Source organism: Camelus bactrianus, chromosome 24, assembly GCF_048773025.1.
Source record: "Camelus bactrianus isolate YW-2024 breed Bactrian camel chromosome 24, ASM4877302v1, whole genome shotgun sequence".
Classification (NCBI taxonomy): Eukaryota; Metazoa; Chordata; class Mammalia; order Artiodactyla; family Camelidae; genus Camelus; species Camelus bactrianus.
The window spans coordinates 31,223,369-31,248,819 of record NC_133562.1 but is presented as its reverse complement, the minus strand read 5'-3'; positions in this window follow the sequence as shown (position 1 = coordinate 31,248,819).

The following is a 25,451-nucleotide window of genomic DNA, read 5'->3' as shown; positions in this document are numbered from 1 at the left end:
AGATTGCAACTGAAAAGAAACTTTGTGTTCACAACAAGCTAGTTGAAGCACGGCTTTCATATACAAATATCTCTCAGAACTGAGCATGTGGAGAGACGTTCGTTCATCTAGCGCAAAAGGAACGGGTTGCAGGAGAAACTTTTACTCTGGTTTCTCAGTCTGTTTCCTAGTGACGGTTTGAATTTCCTGCAGTTTTCACTGTAAAACCGAGTTGGAGCTAGTACCTTCCCATATATATGTATGGAGTGGAGTTTGCAAAACAAAAGGAACTGTGTGTTCCCAACAAGCTAGGTTTAGGACGGCTTTCACACACACTTATTTCTCAGAACTGAGCATGAGGAGAGACGTTCGTTCATCTAGAACAAAGGGAACGGATTGCAGAAGAAACTTTTTCTCTGGTTTCTCAGTCTGTTTCCAAGTGCCGGTTTGAAGTTCCTGCAGTTTTCACTGTAAACCCGTGTTGGAGCTAGTACCTCCCAATATATAAGTATGGAGTGGAGTTTGCAACTGAAAAGAAACTTTGTGTTCCCAACAAGCTAGGTGAAGGACGGCTTTCACACACACTTATCTGTAAGAACTGAGCATGTGGAGAGACGATCGTTCATCTAGCGCAAAAGGAACGGGTTGCAGGAGAAACTTTTACTCTGGTTTCTCAGTCTGTTTCCTAGTGACGGTTTGAATTTCCTGCAGTTTTCACTGTAAAACCGAGTTGGAGCTAGTACCTTCCCATATATATATATGGAGTGGAGTTTGCTACTGAAAAGATACTTTGTGTTCCCAACAAGCTAGTTGAAGGACGGCTTTCACACACACTTATCTCTCAGAACTGAGCATGTGGAGAGACGTTCGTTCATCTAGCACAAAGGGAACGGGTTGCAGGTGGAAATTTTACTCTGGTTTCTCATTCTGTTACCTAATGCCCGTTTGAAGTTCCTACAGGTTTCACGTTAAAACCGAGTTGGAGCTAGTACCTCCCCATATATATGTATGGAGTGGAGATTGCAACTGAAAAGAAACTTTGTGTTCACAACAAGCTAGTTGAAGCACGGCTTTCATATACAAATATCTCTCAGAACTGAGCATGTGGAGAGACGTTCGTTCATCTAGCACAATGGGAACGGGTTGCAGGAGAAACTTTTACTCTGGTTTCTCAGTCTGTTTCCTAGTGCCGGTTTGAAGTTCCTGCAGTTTTCACTGTAAAATTGAGTTAGAACTAGTACATACCTATATATATGTATGGAGTGGATTTTGCAACTGAAATGGAACTTTGTGATCCCAACAAACTAGGTGAAGGACGGCTTTCACACACACTTATCTCTCAGAACTGAGCAGGTGGAGAGTCGTTCATTCATCTAGCACAAAAGAACGGGTAGCAGGAATAACTTTTTCTCTGGTTTCTCAGTCTGTTTCCTAGTGCCGGTTTGAAGTTCCTGCAGTTTTCACTGTAAAACCGAGTTGGAGCTTGTACCTCCCCATATATATGTATGGAGTGGAGTTTGCAACTGAAAAGAAACTATGTGTTCCCAAAAAGCTAGGTGAAGCACGGCTTTCACACACACTTATCTCTCAGAACTGAGCATGTGGAGAGACGTTCGTTCATCTAGCACAAAGGGAACGGGTTGCAGGAGAAACTTTTACTCTGGTTTCTCAGTCTGTTTCCTACTGCCCGTTTGAAGTTCCTGCAGGTTTCACTGTAAACCCGAGTTGGAGCTAGTACCTCCCAATATATATGTATGGGGTGGAGTTTGCAACTGAAAAGAAACTTTGTATTCCCAACAAGCTAGGTGAAGGACGGCTTTCACACACACTTATCTGTAAGTTCTGAGCATGTGGAGAGACGATCGTTCATCTAGCGCAAAAGGAACGGGTTGCAGGAGAAACTTTTACTCTGGTTTCTCAGTCTGTTTCCTAGTGACGGTTTGAATTTCCTGCAGTTTTCACTGTAAAACCGAGTTGGGGCTAGTACCTTCCCATATATATGTATGGAGTGGAGTTTGCAAAAAAAAGGAACTGTGTGTTCCCAACAAGCTAGTTTTAGGACGGCTTTCACACACACTTATCTCTCAGAACTGAGCATGTGGAGAGACGTTCGTTCATCTAGCACAAAGGGAACGGGTTGCAAGAGAAACTTTTTCTCTGGGTTCTCAGACTGTTTCCTACTGCCGGTTTGAAGTTCCTGCATTTTTCAATGTAAAACCGAGTTGGAGCTTGTACCTCCCCATATATATGTATGGAGTGGAGTTTGCAACTGAAAAGAAACTTTGTGTTCCCAACAAGCTAGGTGAAGCACGGCTTTCACACACACTTATCTCTCAGAACTGAGCATCTGGAGAGACGTTCGTTCATCTAGCACAAAGGTAACGGGTTGCTGGAGGAAATTTTACTCTGGATTCTCAGTCTGTTTCCTAATGCCCGTTTGAATTTCCTGCAGTTTTCACTGTAAAAACGAGTTGGAGCTAGTACTTCCCCATATATATGTATGGAGTGGAGATTGCAACTGAAAAGAAACTTTGTGTTCCCAACAAGCTAGGTGAAGGACGGCTTTCACACACACTTATCTGTAAGAACTGAGCATGTGGAGAGACGATCGTTCATCTAGCGCAAAATTAACGGGTTGCAGGAGAAACTTTTACTGTGGTTTCTCAGTCTTTTTCCTAGTGACGGTTTGAATTTCCTGCAGTTTTCAATGTAAAACCGAGTTGGAGTTAGTGCCTTCCCATATATATGTATGGAGTGGAGTTTGGAAAAGAAAAGGAACTTTGTGTTCCCAACAAGCTAGGTTTAGGACGGCTTTCACACACACTTTTTTCTCAGAACTGAGCATGAGGAGAGACGTTCGTTCATCTAGAACAAAGGGAACGGATTGCAGGAGAAACTTTTTCTCTGGTTTCTCAGTCTGTTTCCAAGTGCCGGTTTGAAGTTCCTGCAGTTTTCTCTGTAAACCCGTGTTGGAGCTATTACCTCCCAATATATATGTATGGAGTGGAGTTTGCAACTGAAAAGAAACTTTGTGTTCCCAACAAGCTAGGTGAAGGACGGCTTTCACACACAATTATCTGTAAGAACTGAGCATGTGGAGAGACGATCGTTCATCTAGCGCAAAAGGAACGGGTTGCAGGGGAAACTTTTACTCTGGTTTCTCAGTCTGTTTCCTAGTGACGGTTTGAATTTCCTGCAGTTTTCACTGTAAAACCGAGTTGGAGTTAGTACCTTCCCATATATATGTATGGAGTGGAGTTTGCAAAAGGAAAGGAACTTTGTGTTCCCAACCAGCTAGGTTTAGGACGGCTTTCACACACACTTATTTCTCAGAACTGAGCATGACGAGAGACATTCGTTCATCTAGAACAAAAGGAACGGATTGCAGGGGAAACTTTTTCTCTGGTTTCTCAGTCTGTTTCCTAGTGCCGGTTTCAAGTTCCTGCATTTTTCACTGTAAACCCGAGTTGGAGCTAGTACCTCCCAATATATATGTATGGAGTGGAGTTTGCAAGTGAAAAGAAACTTTATGTTCCCAACAAGCTAGGTGAAGGACGGCTTTCACATCCACTTGTCTCTCAGAAAAGAGCACGTGGAGACACGTTCGTTCATCTAGCACAAAGGGAACGGGTTGCAGGAGAAACTTTTACCCTGGTTTCTCATTCTGTTTCCTAGTGCCGGTTTGAAGTTCCAGTAGTTTTCACTGTAGAACCGAGTTAGAGCTAGTACCTACCTATATATATGTATGGAATGGAGTTTGCAACTGAAAAGAAATTTTGTGTTCCCAACAAGCTAGGTGAAGGACGGCTTTCACACACACTTATCTCAGAACTGAGCATGTGGAGAGACGTTCGTTCATCTAGCACAAAGGGAACGGGTTACAGGAGGAACATTTACTCTGGTTTCTTAGTCTGTTTCCTACGGCCGGTTTGAAGATCCTGCAGTTTTCACTGTAATACCGAGTTGGAGCTAGTACCTACCCATATATATGTATGGAGTGGAGATTGCAAGTGAAAAGAAACTTTGTGTTCCCAACAAGCTAGTTGAAGGACGGCTTTCACACCCACTTGTCTCTCAGAAATGAGCACGTGGAGGGACGTTCGTTCATCTAGCACAAAGTGAACGGGTTTCAGGAGAAACTTTTACTCTGGTTTCTCAGTCTGTTTCCTAGTGCCGGTTTGAAGTTCCTGCAGTTTTCAATGTAATACCGAGTTGCAGCTTGTACGTACCTATATATATGTATGGAATGGAGTTTGCAACTGAAAAGAAATTTTGTGTTCCCAACAAGCTAGGTGAAGGACGGCTTTCACACACACTTATCTCAGAACTGAGCATGTGGAGAGACGTTCGTTCATCTAGCACAATTGAACGGTTTGCAGGAGGAACTTTTTCTCTGGTTTCTAAGTCTGTTTCCTAGTGCCGGTTTCAACTTCCTACAGTTTTCACTGTAAAACCGAGTTGGAGCTAGTACCTACCCATATATATGTATGGATTGGAGTTAGGAAATGAAAAGGAACTTTGTGTTCCCAACAAGCTAGGTGAAGGACGGCTTTCACACACACTTATCTCTCAGAACTGAGCATGTGGAGAGACGTTCGTTCATCTAGCACAAAGGGAACGGGTTTCAGGGGAAACTTTTTCTCTGGTGTCTCAGTCTGTTTCCTAGTGCCAGTTTCAAGTTCCTGCAGTTTTCACTGTAAAACAGAGTTGGAGCTAGTACCTCCCCATATATATGTATGGAGTGGTGTTTGCAAGTGAAAAGCAACTTTATGTTCCCAACAAGGTAGGTGAAGGACGGCTTTCACACCCTCTTGTCTCTCAGACATGAGCACGTGGAGAGACGTTCGTTCATCTAGCACAAAGGGAACGGGTTGCAGGGAAACTTTTACCCTGGTTTCTCAGTCTGTTTCCTAGTGCCGTTTTGAAGTTCCAGCAATTTTCACTGTAAAACCGAGTTGGAGCTAGTACCTACCTATATATATGTATGGAATGGAGTTTGCAAGTGAAAAGAAATTTTGTGTTCCCAACAAGCTAGGTGAAGGACGGCTTTCACACACACTTATCTCAGAACTGAGCATGTGGAGAGACGTTCGTTCATCTAGCACAAAGGGAACTGGTTACAGGAGGAACTTTTACTCTGGTTTCTTAGTCTGTTTCCTACGGCCGGTTTGAAGATCCTGCAGTTTTCACTGTAATACCGAGTTGGAGCTAGTACCTAACCATATATATGTATGGAGTGGAGATTGCAACTGAAAAGAAACTTTGTGTTCACAACAAGCTAGTTGAAGCACTGCTTTCATATACAAATATCTCTCAGAACTGAGCATGTGGAGAGACGATCGTTCATCTAGCACAAAGGAAACGGGTTGCAGAAGGAACTTTTACTCTGGTTTCTAAGCCTGTTTCCTAGTGCCGGTTTCAAGTTCCTGTAGTTTTCACTGTAAAACCGAGTTGGAGCTAGTACCTTCCCATATATATGTATGGAGTGGAGTTTGGAAATGAAAAGGAACTTTGTGTTCCCAACAAGCTAGTTGAAGGACGGCTTTCACACACACTTATCTCTCAGAACTGAGCATGTGGAGAGACGTTCGTTCATCTAGCACAAATGGAACGGGTTGCAGGAGAAAATTTTTCTCTGGTTTCTCAGTCTGTTTCCAAGTGCCGGTTTGAAGTTCCTGCAGTTTTCACTGTAAACCCGAGTTGGAGCTAGTACCTCCCAATATATATGTATGGAGTGGAGTTTGCAACTGAAAAGAAACTTTGTGTTCCCATCAAGCTAGGTGAAGGACGGCTTTCACACACACTTATCTGTAAGAACTGAGCATGTGGAGAGACGATCGTTCATCTAGCGCAAAAGGAACGGGTTGCAGGAGAAACTTTTACTCTGGATTCTCAGTCTGTTTCCTAGTGACTGTTTGAATTTCCTACAGTTTTCACTGTAAAACCGAGTTGGAGTTAGTACCTTCCCATATATATGTATGGAGTGGAGTTTGTAAAAGAAAAGGAACTTTGTGTTCCCAACCAGCTAGGTTAAGGACGGCTTTCACACACACTTATCTCTCAGAACTGAGCATGTGGAGAGACGTTCGTTCATCTAGCACAAAGGGAACGGGTTGCAGGAGAAACTTTTACTCTGGTTTCTCAGTCTGTTTCCTACTGCCCGTTTGAAGTTCCTGCAGGTTTCACTGTAAACCCGAGTTGGAGCTAGTACATCCCAATATATATGTATGGGGTGGAGTTTGCAACTGAAAAGAAACTTTGTATTCCCAACAAGCTAGGTGAAGGACGGCTTTCACACACACTTATCTGTAAGTTCTGAGCATGTGGAGAGACGATCGTTCATCTAGCGCAAAAGGAACGGGTTGCAGGAGAAACTTTTACTCTGGTTTCTCAGTCTGTTTCCTAGTGACGGTTTGAATTTCCTGCAGTTTTCACTGTAAAACCGAGTTGGGGCTAGTACCTTCCCATATATATGTATGGAGTGGAGTTTGCAAAAAAAAGGAACTGTGTGTTCCCAACAAGCTAGTTTTAGGACGGCTTTCACACACACTTATCTCTCAGAACTGAGCATGTGGAGAGACGTTCGTTCATCTAGCACAAAGGGAACGGGTTGCAAGAGAAACTTTTTCTCTGGGTTCTCAGACTGTTTCCTACTGCCGGTTTGAAGTTCCTGCATTTTTCAATGTAAAACCGAGTTGGAGCTTGTACCTCCCCATATATATGTATGGAGTGGAGTTTGCAACTGAAAAGAAACTTTGTGTTCCCAACAAGCTAGGTGAAGCACGGCTTTCACACACACTTATCTCTCAGAACTGAGCATCTGGAGAGACGTTCGTTCATCTAGCACAAAGGTAACGGGTTGCTGGAGGAAATTTTACTCTGGATTCTCAGTCTGTTTCCTAATGCCCGTTTGAGTTTCCTGCAGTTTTCACTGTAAAAACGAGTTGGAGCTAGTACCTCCCCATATATATGTATGGAGTGGAGATTGCAACTGAAAAGAAACTTTGTGTTCACAACAAGCTAGTTGAAGCACGGCTTTCACACTCACTTATCTCTCAGAACTGAGCATGTGGAGAAACGTTCGTTCATCTAGCACAAAGGGAACGGGTTGCAGGAGGAACTTTTACTCTGGTTTCTCAGTCTGTTTCCTAGTGCCGGTTTGAAGTTCCTGCAGTTGTCACTGTAAACCCGAGTTGGAACTAGTACCTCCCAATATATATGTATGGAGTAGAGTTTGCAACTGAAAAGAATCTTTGTGTTCCCAACAAGCTAGGTGAAGGACGGCTTTCACACACACTTATCTGTAAGAACTGAGCATGTGGAGAGACGATCGTTCATCTAGCGCAAAAGGAACGGGTTGCAGGAGAAACTTTTACTCTGGTTTCTCAGTCTTTTTCCTATTGACGGTTTGAATTTCCTGCAGTTTTCACTGTAAAACCGAGTTGGAGTTAGTACCTTCCCATATATATGTATGGAGTGGAGTTTGCAAAAGAAAAGGAACTTTGTGTTCCCAACAAGCTAGGTTTAGGACGGCTTTCACACACACATTTTTCTCAGAACTGAGCATGAGGAGAGACGTTCGTTCATCTAGAACAAAGGGAACGGATTGCAGGAGAAACTTTTTCTCTGGTTTCTCAGTCTGTTTCCTAGTGCCGGTTTGAAGTTCCTGCAGTTTTCACTGTAAACCCGTGTTGGAGCTAGTACCTCCCAATATATATGTATGGAGTGGAGTTTGCAACTGAAAAGAAACTTTGTGTTCCCAACTAGCTAGGTGAAAGACGGCTTTCACACACACTTATCTGTAAGAACTGAGCATGTGGAGAGACGATCGTTCATCTAGCGCAAAAGGAACGGGTTGCAGGGGAAACTTTTACTCTGGTTTCTCAGTCTGTTTCCTAGTGACGGTTTGAATTTCCTGCAGTTTTCACTGTAAAACCGAGTTGGAGTTAGTACCTTCCCATATATATGTATGCAGTGGAGTTTGCAAAAGAAAAGGAACTTTGTGTTCCCAACCAGCTAGGTTTAGGACGGCTTTCACACACACTTATTTCTCAGAACTGAGCATGACGAGAGACGTTCGTTCATCTACAACAAAAGGAACGGATTGCAGGAGAAACTTTTTCTCTGGTTTCTCAGTCTGTTTCCAAGTGCCGGTTTGAAGTTCTGCATTTTTCACTGTAAACCCGAGTTGGAGCTAGTACCTCCCAATATATAAGTATGGAGTGGAGTTTGCAACTGAAAAGAAACTTTGTGTTCCCAACAAGCTAGGTGAAGGACGGCTTTCACACACAGTTATCTGTAAGAACTGAGCATGTGGAGAGACGATCGTTCATCTAGCGCAAAAGGAACGGGTTGCAGGAGAAACTTTTACTCTGGTTTCTCAGTCTGTTTCCTTGTGACGGTTTGAATTCCCTGCAGTTTTCACTGTAAAACCGAGTTGGAGCTAGTACCTTCCCATATATATATTTGGAGTGGAGTTTGCAACTGAAAAGATACTTTGTGTTCCAACAAGCTAGGTGAAGGACGGCTTTCACACACACTTATCTCTCAGAACTTAGCATGTGGAGAGACGATCGTTCATCTAGCACAAAGGGAACGGATTGCAGGAGCAACTTTTTCTCTGGTTTCTCAGTCTGTTTCCTAGTGCCGGTTTGAAGTTCCTGCAGTTTTCACTGTAAAACCGAGTTGGAGTTAGTACTTCCCCATATATATGTATAGAGTGGAGTTTGCAAATGAAAAGGAACTCTGGGTTCCCAACAAGTTAGGTGAAGGACGGCTTTCACACACACTTATCTCTCAGAACTGAGCATGTGGAGAGACGTTCGTTCATCTAGCACAAAGGGAACGGGTTGCAGGAGAAACTTTTACCTTGGTTTCTAAGACTGTTTCCAAGTGCCGGTTTGAATTTCCTGCAGTTTTCACTGTAAATCCGAGTTGGAGCTAGTACCTCCCCATATATATGTATGGAGTGGTGTTTGCAACTGAAAAGAAACTTTGTGTTCCCAACAATCTAGTTGAAGCACGGCTTTCACACACACTTATCTCTCAGAACTGAGCATGTGGAGAGACGTTCTTTCATCTAGCACAAAGGGAACGGGTTGCAAGAGAAACTTTTTCTCTGGGTTCTCAGACTGTTTCCTACTGCCGGTTTGAAGTTCCTGCATTTTTAAATGTAAAACCGTGTTGGAGCTTGTACCTCCCCATATATATGTATGGAGTTGAGTTTGCAACTGAAAAGAAACTTTGTGTTCCCAACAAGCTAGGTGAAGCACGGCTTTCACACCCACTTATCTCTCAGAACTGAGCATGTGGAGAGACGTTCGTTCATCTAGCACAAAGGGAACGGGTTGCAGGAGGAAATTTTACTCTGGTTTCTCAGTCTGTTTCCTAATGCCCGTTTGAAGTTCCTGCAGGTTTCACTGTAAAACCGAGTTGGAGCTAGTACTTCCCCATATATATGTATGGAGTGGAGATTGCAACTGAACAGAAACTTTGTGTTCACAACAAGCTAGTTGAAGCACGGCTTTCACACACACTTATCTCTCAGAACTGAGCATGTGGAGAGACGTTCGTTCATCTAGCACAAATGGAACGGTTTGCAGGAGGAACTTTTACTCTGGTTTCTCAGTCTGTTTCCTAGTGCCGTTTTCAAGTTCCTGCAGTTTTCACTGTAAAACCGAGTTTGAGCTACTACCTTCCCATATATATGTATGGAGTGGAGTTTTGAAATGAAAAGGAACTTTGTGTTCCCAACAAGCTAGTTGAAGGACGGCTTTCACACACACTTATCTCTCAGAACAGAGCATGTGGAGAGATGTTCGTTTATCTAAGACAAATGGAACGGGTTGCAGGAGAAAATTTTTCTCTGGTTTCTCAGTCTGTTTCCTAGTGCCGGTTTGAATTTCCTGCAGTTGTCACTGTAAACCCGAGTTGGAACTAGTACCTCCCAATATATATGTATGGAGTGGAGTTTGCAACTGAAAAGAAACTTTGTGTTCCCAACAAGCTAGGTGAAGGACGGCTTTCACACACACTTATCTGTAAGAACTGAGCATGTGGAGAGACGATCGTTCATCTAGCGCAAAATTAACGGGTTGCAGGAGAAACTTTTACTGTGGTTTCTCAGTCTTTTTCCTAGTGACGGTTTGAATTTCCTGCAGTTTTCAATGTAAAACCGAGTTGGAGTTAGTGCCTTCCCATATATATGTATGGAGTGGAGTTTGGAAAAGAAAAGGAACTTTGTGTTCCCAACAAGCTAGGTTTAGGACGGCTTTCACACACACTTTTTTCTCAGAACTGAGCATGAGGAGAGACGTTCGTTCATCTAGAACAAAGGGAACGGATTGCAGGAGAAACTTTTTCTCTGGTTTCTCAGTCTGTTTCCAAGTGCCGGTTTGAAGTTCCTGCAGTTTTCTCTGTAAACCCGTGTTGGAGCTATTACCTCCCAATATATATGTATGGAGTGGAGTTTGCAACTGAAAAGAAACTTTGTGTTCCCAACAAGCTAGGTGAAGGACGGCTTTCACACACACTTATCTGTAAGAACTGAGCATGTGGAGAGACGATCGTTCATCTAGCGCAAAAGGAACGGGTTGCAGGGGAAACTTTTACTCTGGTTTCTCAGTCTGTTTCCTAGTGACGGTTTGAATTTCCTGCAGTTTTCACTGTAAAACCGAGTTGGAGTTAGTACCTTCCCATATATATGTATGGAGTGGAGTTTGCAAAAGGAAAGGAACTTTGTGTTCCCAACCAGCTAGGTTTAGGACGGCTTTCACACACACTTATTTCTCAGAACTGAGCATGACGAGAGACATTCGTTCATCTAGAACAAAAGGAACGGATTGCAGGAGAAACTTTTTCTCTGGTTTCTCAGTCTGTTTCCTAGTGCCGGTTTCAAGTTCCTGCATTTTTCACTGTAAACCCGAGTTGGAGCTAGTACCTCCCAATATATATGTATGGAGTAGAGTTTGCAAGTGAAAAGAAACTTTATGTTCCCAACAAGCTAGGTGAAGGACGGCTTTCACATCCACTTGTCTCTCAGAAAAGAGCACGTGGAGACACGTTCGTTCATCTAGCACAAAGGGAACGGGTTGCAGGAGAAACTTTTACCCTGGTTTCTCAGTCTGTTTCCTAGTGCCGGTTTGAAGTTCCAGTAGTTTTCACTGTAGAACCGAGTTAGAGCTAGTACCTACCTATATATATGTATGGAATGGAGTTTGCAACTGAAAAGAAATTTTGTGTTCCCAACAAGCTAGGTGAAGGACGGCTTTCACACACACTTATCTCAGAACTGAGCATGTGGAGAGACGTTCGTTCATCTAGCACAAAGGGAACGGGTTACAGGAGGAACATTTACTCTGGATTCTTAGTCTGTTTCCTACGGCCGGTTTGAAGATCCTGCAGTTTTCACTGTAATACCGAGTTGGAGCTAGTACCTACCCATATATATGTATGGAGTGGAGATTGCAAGTGAAAAGAAACTTTGTGTTCCCAACAAGCTAGTTGAAGGACGGCTTTCACACCCACTTGTCTCTCAGAAATGAGCACGTGGAGGGACGTTCGTTCATCTAGCACAAAGTGAACGGGTTTCAGGAGAAACTTTTACTCTGGTTTCTCAGTCTGTTTCCTAGTGCCGGTTTGAAGTTCCTGCAGTTTTCAATGTAAAACCGAGTTGCAGCTTGTACGTACCTATATATATGTATGGAATGGATTTTGCAACTGAAAAGAAATTTTGTGTTCCCAACAAGCTAGGTGAAGGACGGCTTTCACACACACTTATCTCAGAACTGAGCATGTGGAGAGACGTTCGTTCATCTAGCACAATTGAACGGTTTGCAGGAGGAACTTTTTCTCTGGTTTCTAAGTCTGTTTCCTAGTGCCGGTTTCAACTTCCTACAGTTTTCACTGTAAAACCGAGTTGGAGCTAGTACCTACCCATATATATGTATGGATTGGAGTTAGGAAATGAAAAGGAACTTTGTGTTCCCAACAAGCTAGGTGAAGGACGGCTTTCACACACACTTATCTCTCAGAACTGAGCATGTGGAGAGACGTTCGTTCATCTAGCACAAAGGGAACGGGTTTCAGGGGAAACTTTTTCTCTGGTGTCTCAGTCTGTTTCCTAGTGCCAGTTTCAAGTTCCTGCAGTTTTCACTGTAAAACAGAGTTGGAGCTAGTACCTCCCCATATATATGTATGGAGTGGTGTTTGCAAGTGAAAAGCAACTTTATGTTCCCAACAAGGTAGGTGAAGGACGGCTTTCACACCCTCTTGTCTCTCAGACATGAGCACGTGGAGAGACGTTCGTTCATCTAGCACAAAGGGAACGGGTTGCAGGGAAACTTTTACCCTGGTTTCTCAGTCTGTTTCCTAGTGCCGTTTTGAAGTTCCAGCAATTTTCACTGTAAAACCGAGTTGGAGCTAGTACCTACCTATATATATGTATGGAATGGAGTTTGCAAGTGAAAAGAAATTTTGTGTTCCCAACAAGCTAGGTGAAGGACGGCTTTCACACACACTTATCTCAGAACTGAGCATGTGGAGAGACGTTCGTTCATCTAGCACAAAGGGAACTGGTTACAGGAGGAAATTTTACTCTGGTTTCTTAGTCTGTTTCCTACGGCCGGTTTGAAGATCCTGCAGTTTTCACTGTAATACCGAGTTGGAGCTAGTACCTAACCATATATATGTATGGAGTGGAGATTGCAACTGAAAAGAAACTTTGTCTTCACAACAAGCTAGTTGAAGCACTGCTTTCATATACAAATATCTCTCAGAACTGAGCATGTGGAGAGACGATCGTTCATCTAGCACAAAGGAAACGGGTTGCAGAAGGAACTTTTACTCTGGTTTCTAAGCCTGTTTCCTAGTGCCGGTTTCAATTTCCTGTAGTTTTCACTGTAAAACCGAGTTGGAGCTAGTACCTTCCCATATATATGTATGGAGTGGAGTTTGGAAATGAAAAGGAACTTTGTGTTCCCAACAAGCTAGTTGAAGGACGGCTTTCACACACACTTATCTCTCAGAACTGAGCATGTGGAGAGACGTTCGTTCATCTAGCACAAATGGAACGGGTTGCAGGAGAAAATTTTTCTCTGGTTTCTCAGTCTGTTTCCAAGTGCCGGTTTGAAGTTCCTGCAGTTTTCACTGTAAACCCGAGTTGGAGCTAGTACCTCCCAATATATATGTATGGAGTGGAGTTTGCAACTGAAAAGAAACTTTGTGTTCCCATCAAGCTAGGTGAAGGACGGCTTTCACACACACTTATCTGTAAGAACTGAGCATGTGGAGAGACGATCGTTCATCTAGCGCAAAAGGAACGGGTTGCAGGAGAAACTTTTACTCTGGATTCTCAGTCTGTTTCCTAGTGACTGTTTGAATTTCCTACAGTTTTCACTGTAAAACCGAGTTGGAGTTAGTACCTTCCCATATATATGTATGGAGTGGAGTTTGTAAAAGAAAAGGAACTTTGTGTTCCCAACCAGCTAGGTTAAGGACGGCTTTCACACACACTTATTTCTCAGAACTGAGCATGACGAGAGACGTTCGTTCATCTAGAACAAAAGGAACGGATTGCAGGGAAACTTTTTCTCTGGTTTCTCAGTCTGTTTCCAAGTGCCGGTTTGAAGTTCCTGCATTTTTCACTGTAAACCCGAGTTGGAGCTAGTACCTCCCAATATATATGTATGGAGTGGAGTTTGCAACTGAAAAGAAACTTTGTGTTCCCAAAAAGCTAGGTGAAGGTGGGCTTTCACACACAATTATCTGTAAGAACTGAGCATGTGGAGAGACGATCGTTCATCTAGCACAAAAGGAACGGGTTGCAGGGAAACTTTTACTCTTGTTTCTCAGTCTGTTTCCTAGTGACGGTTTGAATTTCCTGCAGTTTTCACTGTAAAACAGAGTTGGAGCTAGTACCTTCCCATATATATGTATGGAGTGGAGTTTGCAAAAGAAAAGGAACTGTGTGTTCCCAACAAGCTAGGTTTAGGACGGCTTTCACACACACTTATTTCTCACAAATGAGCATGAGGAGAGACGTTCGTTCATCTAGCACAAAGGGAACGGGTTGCAGGAGAAACTTTTACTCTGGTTTCTCAGTCTGTTTCCTAGTGCCGGTTTGAAGTTCCAGCAATTTTCACTGTAAAACCGAGTTGGAGCTAGTACCTACCTATATATATGTATGGAATGGAGTTTGCAACTGAAAAGAAATTTTGTGTTCCCAACAAGCTAGTTGAAGGACGGCTTTCACACACACTTATCTCAGAACTGAGCATGTGGAGAGACGTTCGTTCATCTAGCACAAGGAAACGGTTTGCAGGAGGAACTTTTTCTCTGGTTTCTAAGTCTGTTTCCTAGTGCCGGTTTCAACTTCCTGCAGTTTTCACTGTAAAACCGAGTTGGAGCTAGTACCTCCCCATATATATGTATGGAGTGGAGTTAGGAAATGAAAAGGAACTTTGTGTTCCCAACAAGCTAGGTGAAGGACGGCTTTCACACACACTTATCTCTCAGAAATGAGCATGTGGAGAGACGTTCTTTCATCTAGCACAAAGGGAACGGGTTTCAGGAGAAACTTTTACTCTGGTTTCTCAGTCTGTTTCCTAGTGCCTGTTCCAAGTTCCTGCACTTTTCACTGTAAAACCGAGTTGGAGCTTGTACCTCCCCATATATATGTATGGAGTGGAGTTTGCAAGTGAAAAGCAACTTTATGTTCCCAACAAGCTAGGTGAAGGACGGCTTTCACACCCACTTGTCTCTCAGAAATGAGCACGTGGAGAGACGTTCGTTCATCTAGCACAAAGGGAACGGGTTGCAGGGGAAACTTTTACCCTGGTTTCTCAGTCTGTTTCCTAGTGCCGGTTTGAAGTTACAGCAGTTTTCACTGTAAAACCGTGTTGGAGCTAGTACCTACCTATATATATGTATGGAATGGAGTTTGCAACTGAAAAGAAATTTTGTGTTCCCAACAAGCTAGGTGAAGGACGGCTTTCACACACACTTATCTGTAAGAACTGAGCATGTGGAGAGACGATCGTTCATCTACAACAAAAGGAACGGATTGCAGGAGAAACTTTTTCTCTGCTTTCTCAGTCTGTTTCCAAGTGCCGGTTTGAAGTTCCTGCATTTTTCACTGTAAACCCGAGTTGGAGCTAGTACCTCCCAATATATAAGTATGGAGTGGAGTTTGCAACTGAAAAGAAACTTTGTGTTCCCAACAAGCTAGGTGAAGGACGGCTTTCACACACACTTATCTGTAAGAACTGAGCATGTGGAGAGACGATCGTTCATCTAGCGCAAAAGGAACGGGTTGCAGGAGAAACTTTTACTCTGGTTTCTCAGTCTGTTTGCTTGTGACGGTTTGAATTTCCTGCAGTTTTCACTGTAAAACCGAGTTGGAGCTAGTACCTTCCCAAATATATATATGGAGTGGAGTTTGCAACTGAAAAGATACTTTGTGTTCCCAACAAGCTAGGTGAAGGACGGGTTTCAAACACACTTATCTCTCAGAACTGAGCATGTGGAGAGACGATCGTTCATCTAGCACAAAGGGAACGGATTGCAGGAGCAACTTTTTCTCTGGTTTCTCAGTCTGTTTCCTAGTGCCGGATTGAAGTTCCTGCAGTTTTCACTGTAAAACCGATTTGGAGCTAGTACCTCCCCATATATATGTATAGAGTGGAGTTTGCAAATGAAAAGGAACTCTGGGTTCCCAACAAGTTAGGTGAAGGACGGCTTTCACACACACTTAGCTCTCAGAACTGAGCATGTGGAGAGACGTTCGTTCATCTAGCACAAAGGGAACGGGTTGCAGGAGAAACTTTTACTCTGGTTTCTCAGTCTGTTTCCAAGTGCCGGTTTGAAGTTCCTGCAGTTTTCACTGTAAATCCGAGTTGGAGCTAGTACCTCCCCATATATATGTATGGAGTGGATTTTGCAACTGAAAAGAAACTTTGTGTTCCCAACAATCTAGTTGAAGCACGGCTTTCACACACACTTATATCTCAGAACTGAGCATGTGGAGAGACTTTTGTTCATCTAGCACAAAGGGAACGGGTTGCAAGAGAAACTTTTTCTCTGGGTTCTCAGACTGTTTCCTACTGCCGGTTTGATGTTCCTGCATTTTTCAATTTAAAACCGAGTTGGAGCTTGTACCTCCCCATATATATGTATGGAGTGGAGTTTGCAACTGAAAAGAAACTTTGTGTTCCAAACAAGCTAGGTGAAGCACGGCTTTCACACCCACTTATCTCTCAGAACTGAGCATGTGGAGAGACGTTCGTTCATCTAGCACAAAGGGAACGGGTTGCAGGAGGAAATTTTACTCTGGTTTCTCAGTCTGTTTCCTAATGCCCGTTTGAAGTTCCTGCAGGTTTCACTGTAAAACCGAGTTGGAGCTAGTACTTCCCCATATATATGTATGGAGTGGAGATTGCAACTGAACAGAAACTTTGTGTTCACAACAAGCTAGTTGAAGCACGGCTTTCACACACAGTTATCTCTCAGAACTGAGCATGTGGAGAGACGTTCGTTCATCTAGCACAAAGGGAACGGGTTGCAGGAGGAACTTTTACTCTGGTTTCTCAGTCTGTTTCCTAGTGCCGTTTTCAAGTTCCTGCAGTTTTCACTGTAAAACCGAGTTTGAGCTACTACCTTCTCATATATATGTATGGAGTGGAGTTTGGAAATGAAAAGGAACTTTGTGTTCCCAACAAGCTAGTTGAAGGACGGCTTTCACACACACTTATCTCTCAGAACAGAGCATGTGGAGAGACGTTCGTTCATCTAAGACAAATGGAACGGGTTGCAGGAGAAAATTTTTCTCTGGTTTCTCAGTCTGTTTCCTAGTGCCGGTTTGAATTTCCTGCAGTTGTCACTGTAAACCCGAGTTGGAACTAGTACCTCCCAATATATATGTATGGAGTGGAGTTTGCAACTGAAAAGAAACTTTGTGTTCCCAACAAGCTAGGTGAAGGACGGCTTTCACACACACTTATCTGTAAGAACTGAGCATGTGGAGAGACGATCGTTCATCTAGCGCAAAAGGAACGGGTTGCAGGAGAAACTTTTACTCTGGTTTCTCAGTCTTTTTCCTAGTGATGGTTTGAATTTCCTGCAGTTTTCACTGTAAAACCGAGTTGGAGTTAGTGCCTTCCCATATATATGTATGGAGTGGAGTTTGCAAAGAAAAGGAACTGTGTGTTCCCAACAAGCTAGGTTTAGGACGGCTTTCACACACACTTTTTTCTCAGAACTGAGCATGAGGAGAGACGTTCGTTCATCTAGAACAAAGGGAACGGATTGCAGGAGAAACTTTTTCTCTGGTTTCTCAGTCTGTTTCCAAGTGCCAGTTTGAAGTTCCTGCAGTTTTCTCTGTAAACCCGTGTTGGAGCTATTACCTTCCAATATATATGTATGGAGTGGAGTTTGCAACTGAAAAGAAACTTTGTGTTCCCAACAAGCTAGGTGAAGGACGGCTTTCACACACACTTATCTGTAAGAACTGAGCATGTGGAGAGACGTTCGTTCATCTAGCGCAAAAGGAACGGGTTGCAGGGGAAACTTTTACTCTGGTTTCTCAGTCTTTTTCCTAGTGACGGTTTGAATTTCCTGCAGTTTTCACTGTAAAACCGAGTTGGAGTTAGTACCTTCCCATATATATGTATGGAGTGGAGTTTGCAAGTGAAAAGAAACTTTATGTTCCCAACAAGCTAGGTGAAGCACGGCTTTCACACCCACTTATCTCTCAGAACTGAGCATGTGGAGAGACGTTCGTTCATCTAGCACAAAGGGAACGGGTTGCAGGAGGAAATTTTACTCTGGTTTCTCAGTCTGTTTCCTAATGCCCGTTTGAAGTTCCTGCAGGTTTCACTGTAAAACCGAGTTGGAGCTAGTACTTCCCCATATATATGTATGGAGTGGAGATTGCAACTGAACAGAAACTTTGTGTTCACAACAAGCTAGTTGAAGCACGGCTTTCACACACACTTATCTCTCAGAACTGAGCATGTGGAGAGACGTTCGTTCATCTAGCACAAAGGGAACGGGTTGCAGGAGGAACTTTTACTCTGGTTTCTCAGTCTGTTTCCTAGTGCCGTTTTCAAGTTCCTGCAGTTTTCACTGTAAAACCGAGTTTGAGCTACTACCTTCCCATATATATGTATGGAGTGGAGTTTGGAAATGAAAAGGAACTTTGTGTTCCCAACAAGCTAGTTGAAGGACGGCTTTCACACACACTTATCTCTCAGAACAGAGCATGTGGAGAGAGGTTCGTTCATCTAAGACAAATGGAACGGGTTGCAGGAGAAAATTTTTCTCTGGTTTCTCAGTCTGTTTCCTAGTGCCGGTTTGAATTTCCTGCAGTTGTCACTGTAAACCCGAGTTGGAACTAGTACCTCCCAATATATATGTATGGAGTGGAGTTTGCAACTGAAAAGAAACTTTGTGTTCCCAACAAGCTAGGTGAAGGACGGCTTTCACACACACTTATCTGTAAGAACTGAGTATGTGGAGAGACGATCGTTCATCTAGCGCAAAAGGAACGGGTTGCAGGAGAAACCTTTACTCTGGTTTCTCAGTCTTTTTCCTAGTGACGGTTTGAATTTCCTGCAGTTTTCACTGTAAAACCGAGTTGGAGTTAGTGCCTTCCCATATATATGTATGGAGTGGAGTTTGCAAAAGAAAAGGAACTTTGTGTTCCCAACAAGCTAGGTTTAGGACGGCTTTCACACACACTTTTTTCTCAGAACTGAGCATGAGGAGAGACGTTCGTTCATCTAGAACAAAGGGAACGGATTGCAGGAGAAACTTTTTCTCTGGTTTCTCAGTCTGTTTCCAAGTGCCGGTTTGAAGTTCCTGCAGTTTTCTCTGTAAACCCGTGTTGGAGCTATTACCTCCCAATATATATGTATGGAGTGGAATTTGCAAATGAAAAGGAACTCTGGGTTCCCAACAAGTTAGGTGAAGGACGGCTTTCACACACACTTATCTCTCAGAACTGAGCATGTGGAGAGACGTTCGTTCATCTAGCACAAAGGGAACGGGTTGCAGGAGAAACTTTTACTCTGGTTTCTCAGTCTGTTTCCAAGTGCCGGTTTGAAGTTCCTGCAGTTTTCACTGTAAATCCGAGTTGGAGCTAGTACCTCCCCATATATATGTATGGAGTGGAGTTTGCAACTGAAAAGAAACTTTGTGTTCCCAACAATCTAGTTGAAGCACGGCTTTCACACACACTTATATCTCAGAAATGAGCATGTGGAGAGACGTTCGTTCATCTAGCACAAAGGGAACGGGTTGCAAGAGAAACTTTTTCTCTGGGTTCTCAGTCTGTTTCCTACTGCCGGTTTGAAGTTCCTGCATTTTTCAATGTAAAACCGAGTTGGAGCTTGTACCACCCCTTATATATGTATGGAGTTGAGTTTGCAACTGAAAAGAAACTTTGTGTTCCCAACAAGCTAGGTAAAGCACGGCTTTCACACCCACTTATCTCTCAGAACTGAGCATGTGGAGAGACGTTCGTTCATCTAGCACAAAGGGAACGGGTTGCAGGAGGAAATTTTACTCTGGTTTTTCAGTCTGTTTCCTAATGCCCGTTTGAAGTTCCTGCAGGTTTCACTGTAAAACCGAGTTGGAGCTAGTACTTCCCCATATATATGTATGGAGTGGAGATTGCAACTGAACAGAAACTTTGTGTTCACAACAAGCTAGTTGAAGCACGGCTTTCACACACACTTATCTCTCAGAACTGAGCATGTGGAGAGACGTTCGTTCATCTAGCACAAAGGGAACGGGTTGCAGGAGGAACTTTTACTCTGGTTTCTCAGTCTGTTTCCTAGTGCCGTTTTCAAGTTCCTGCAGTTTTCACTGTAAAACCGAGTTTGAGCTACTACCTTCCCATATATATGTATGGAGTGGAGTTTGGAAATGAAAAGGAACTTTGTGTTCCCAACAAGCTAGTTGAAGGACGGCTTTCACACACACTTATCTCTCAGAACAGAGCATGTGGAGAGACGTTCGTTCATCTAAGACAAATGGAACGGGTTGCAGGAGAAAATTTTTCTCTGGTTTCTCAGTCTGTTTCCAAGTGCCGGTTTGAAGTTCCTGCAGTTGTCACTGTAAACCCGAGTTGGAACTAGTACCTCCCAATATATATGTATGGAGTGGAGTTTGCAACTGAAAAGAAACTTTGTGTTCCCAACAAGCTAGGTGAAGGACGGCTTTCACACACACTTATCTGTAAGAACTGAGCATGTGGAGAGACGATCGTTCATCTAGCGCAAAAGGAACGGGTTGCAGGAGAAACTTTTACTCTGGTTTCTCAGACTTTTTCCTAGTGACGGTTTGAATTTCCTGCAGTTTTCACTGTAAAACCGAGTTGGAGTTAGTGCCTTCCCATATATATGTATGGAGTGGAGTTTGCAAAAGAAAAGAAACTTTGTGTTCCCAACAAGCTAGGTTTAGGACGGCTTTCACACACACTTTTTTCTCAGAACTGAGCATGAGGAGAGACGTTCGTTAATCTAGAACAAAGGGAACGGATTGCAGGAGAAACTTTTTCTCTGGTTTCTCAGTCTGTTTCCAATTGCCGGTTTGAAGTTCCTGCAGTTTTCTCTGTAAACCCGTGTTGGAGCTATTACCTCCCAATATATATGTATGGAGTGGAGTTTGCAACTGAAAAGAACTTTGTGTTCCCAACAAGCTAGGTGAAGGACGGCTTTCACACACACTTATCTCAGAACTGAGCATGTGGAGAGACGTTCGTTCATCTAGCACAAGGGAACGGTTTGCAGGAGGAACTTTTTCTCTGGTTTCTAAGTCTGTTTCCTAGTGCCGGTTTCAACTTCCTGCAGTTTTCACTGTAAAACCGAGTTGGAGCTAGTACCTACCCATATATATGTATGGAGTGGAGTTAGGAAATGAAAAGGAACTTTGTGTTCCCAACAAGCTAGGTGAAGGACGGCTTTCACACACACTTATCTCTCAGAACTGAGCATGTGGAGAGACGTTCGTTCATCTAGCACAAAGGGAACGGGTTTCAGGAGAAACTTTTTCTCTGGTTTCTCAGTCTGTTTCCTAGTGCCAGTTTCAAGTTCCTGCAGTTTTCACTGTAAAACAGAGTTGGAGCTAGTACCTCCCCATATATATGTATGGAGTGGTGTTTGCAAGTGAAAAGCAACTTTATGTTCCCAACACGGTAGGTGAAGGACGGCTTTCACACCCTCTTGTCTCTCAGAAATGAGCACGTGGAGAGACGTTCGTTCATCTAGCACAAAGGGAACGGGTTGCAGGGGAAACTTTTACCCTGGTTTCTCAGTCTGTTTCCTAGTGCCGGTTTGAAGTTCCAGCAGTTTTCACTGTAAAACCGAGTTGGAGCTAGTACCTACCTATATATATGTATGGAATGGAGTTTGCAAGTGAAAAGAAATTTTGTGTTCCCAACAAGCTAGGTGAAGGACGGCTTTCACACACACTTATCTCAGAACTGAGCATGTGGAGAGACGTTCGTTCATCTAGCACAAAGGGAACGGGTTACAGGAGGAACTTTTACTCTGGTTTCTTAGTCTGTTTCCTACGGCCGGTTTGAAGATCCTGCAGTTTTCACTGTAATACCGAGTTGGAGCTAGTACCTACCCATATATATGTATGGAGTGGAGATTGCAACTGAAAAGAAACTTTGTGTTCACAACAAGCTAGTTGAAGCACTGCTTTCATATACAAATATCTCTCAGAACTGAGCATGTGGAGAGACGTTCGTTCATTAAGCACAAAGGAAACGGGTTGCAGAAGGAACTTTTACTCTGGTTTCTATCCTGTTTCCTAGTGCCGGTTTCAAGTTCCTGTAGTTTTCACTGTAAAACCGAGTTGGAGCTAGTACCTTCTCATATATATTTATGGAGTGGAGTTTGGAAATGAAAAGGAACTTTGTGTTCCCAACAAGCTATTTGAAGGACGGCTTTCACACACACTTATCTCTCAGAACTGATCATGTGGAGAGACGTTCGTTCATCTAGCACAAATGGAACTGGTTGCAGGAGAAAATTTTTCTCTGGTTTCTCAGTCTGTTTCCAAGTGCCGGTTTGAAGTTCCTGCAGTTTTCACTGTAAACACGAGTTGGAGCTAGTACCTCCCAATATATATGTATGGAGTGGAGTTTGCAACTGAAAAGAAACTTTGTGTTCCCATCAAGCTAGGTGAAGGACGGCTTTCACACACACTTATCTGTAAGAACTGAGCATGTGGAGAGACGATCGTTCATCTAGCGCAAAAGGAACGGGTTGCAGGAGAAACTTTTACTCTGGATTCTCAGTCTGTTTCCTAGTGACTGTTTGAATTTCCTGCAGTTTTCTCTGTAAAACCGAGTTGGAGCTAGTACCTTCCCATATATATGTATGGAGTGGAGTTTGCAAAAGAAAAGGAACTTTGTGTTCCCAACCAGCTAGGTTTAGGACGGCTTTCACACACACTTATTTCTCAGAACTGAGCATGACGAGAGACGTTCGTTCATCTAGAACAAAAGGAACGGATTGCAGGAGAAACTTTTTCTCTGGTTTCTCAGTCTGTTTCCAAGTGCCGGTTTGAAGTTCCTGCATTTTTCACTGTAAATCCGAGTTGGAGCTAATACCTCCCAATATATATGTATGGAGTGGAGTTTGCAACTGAAAAGAAACTTTGTGTTCCCAAAAAGCTAGGTGAAGGACGGCTTTCACACACACTTATCTGTAAGAACTGAGCATGTGGAGAGACGATCGTTCATCTAGCACAAAAGGAACGGGTTGCAGGGAAACTTTTACTCTTGTTTCTCAGTCTGTTTCCTAGTGACGGTTTGAATTTCCTGCAGTTTTCACTGTAAAACCGAGTTGGAGCTAGTACCTTCCCATATATATGTATGGAGTGGAGTTTGCAAAAGAAAAGGAACTGTGTGTTCCCAACAAGCTAGGTTTAGGACGGCTTTCACACACACTTATTTCTCACAACTGAGCATGAGGAGAGACGTTCGTTCATCTAGAACAAAGGGAACGGATTGCAGGAGAAACTTTTTCTCTGGTTTCTCAGTCTGTTTCCTAGTGCCGGTTTGAAGAGTTTGCAGTTTTCACTGTAAAACCGAGTTGGAGCTAGTACCTCCCCATATATATGTATGGAGTGGAGTTTGCAAGTGAAAAGAAACTTTATGTTCCCAACAAGCTAGGTGAAGGACGGCTTTCACATCCACTTGTCTCTTACAAATGAGCACGTGGAGAGACGTTCGTTCATCTAGCACAAAGGGAACGGGTTGCAGGAGAAAATTTACTCTGGTTTCTCAGTCTGTTTCCTAGTGCCGGTTTCAAGTTCCTGCAGTTTTCACTGTAAAACCGAGTTGCAGCTTGTACGTACCTATATATATGTATGGAATGGAGTTTGCAACTGAAAAGAAATTTTGTGTTCCCAACAAGCTAGGTGAAGGACGGCTTTCACACACACTTATCTCAGAACTGAGCATGTGGAGAGACGTTCGTTCATCTAGCACAAGGGAACGGTTTGCAGGAGGAACTTTTTCTCTGGTTTCTAAGTCTGTTTCCTAGTGCCGGTTTCAACTTCCTGCAGTTTTCACTGTAAAACCGAGTTGGAGCTAGTACCTACCCATATATATGTATGGAGTGGAGTTAGGAAATGAAAAGGAACTTTGTGTTCCCAACAAGCTAGGTGAAGGACGGCTTTCACACACACTTATCTCTCAGAACTGAGCATGTGGAGAGACGTTCGTTCATCTAGCACAAGGGAACGGTTTGCAGGAGGAACTTTTTCTCTGGTTTCTAAGTCTGTTTCCTAGTGCCGGTTTCAACTTCCTGCAGTTTTCACTGTAAAACCGAGTTGGAGCTAGTACCTACCCATATATATGTATGGAGTGGAGTTAGGAAATGAAAAGGAACTTTGTGTTCCCAACAAGCTAGGTGAAGGACGGCTTTCACACACACTTATCTCTCAGAACTGAGCATGTGGAGAGACGTTCGTTCATCTAGCACAAAGGGAACGGGTTTCAGGAGAAACTTTTTCTCTGGTTTCTCAGTCTGTTTCCTAGTGCCAGTTTCAAGTTCCTGCAGTTTTCACTGTAAAACAGAGTTGGAGCTAGTACCTCCCCATATATATGTATGGAGTGGTGTTTGCAAGTGAAAAGCAACTTTATGTTCCCAACACGGTAGGTGAAGGACGGCTTTCACACCCTCTTGTCTCTCAGAAATGAGCACGTGGAGAGACGTTCGTTCATCTAGCACAAAGGGAACGGGTTGCAGGGGAAACTTTTACCCTGGTTTCTCAGTCTGTTTCCTAGTGCCGGTTTGAAGTTCCAGCAGTTTTCACTGTAAAACCGAGTTGGAGCTAGTACCTACCTATATATATGTATGGAATGGAGTTTGCAAGTGAAAAGAAATTTTGTGTTCCCAACAAGCTAGGTGAAGGACGGCTTTCACACACACTTATCTCAGAACTGAGCATGTGGAGAGACGTTCGTTCATCTAGCACAAAGGGAACGGGTTACAGGAGGAACTTTTACTCTGGTTTCTTAGTCTGTTTCCTACGGCCGGTTTGAAGATCCTGCAGTTTTCACTGTAATACCGAGTTGGAGCTAGTACCTACCCATATATATGTATGGAGTGGAGATTGCAACTGAAAAGAAACTTTGTGTTCACAACAAGCTAGTTGAAGCACTGCTTTCATATACAAATATCTCTCAGAACTGAGCATGTGGAGAGACGTTCGTTCATTAAGCACAAAGGAAACGGGTTGCAGAAGGAACTTTTACTCTGGTTTCTAAGCCTGTTTCCTAGTGCCGGTTTCAAGTTCCTGTAGTTTTCACTGTAAAACCGAGTTGGAGCTAGTACCTTCTCATATATATTTATGGAGTGGAGTTTGGAAATGAAAAGGAACTTTGTGTTCCCAACAAGCTATTTGAAGGACGGCTTTCACACACACTTATCTCTCAGAACTGATCATGTGGAGAGACGTTCGTTCATCTAGCACAAATGGAACGGGTTGCAGGAGAAAATTTTTCTCTGGTTTCTCAGTCTGTTTCCAAGTGCCGGTTTGAAGTTCCTGCAGTTTTCACTGTAAACACGAGTTGGAGCTAGTACCTCCCAATATATATGTATGGAGTGGAGTTTGCAACTGAAAAGAAACTTTGTGTTCCCATCAAGCTAGGTGAAGGCGGCTTTCACACACACTTATCTGTAAGAACTGAGCATGTGGAGAGACGATCGTTCATCTAGCGCATAAGGAACGGGTTGCAGGAGAAACTTTTACTCTGGATTCTCAGTCTGTTTCCTAGTGACTGTTTGAATTTCCTGCAGTTTTCACTGTAAAACCGAGTTGGAGCTAGTACCTTCCCATATATATGTATGGAGTGGAGTTTGCAAAAGAAAAGGAACTTTGTGTTCCCAACCAGCTAGGTTTAGGACGGCTTTCACACACACTTATTTCTCAGAACTGAGCATGACGAGAGA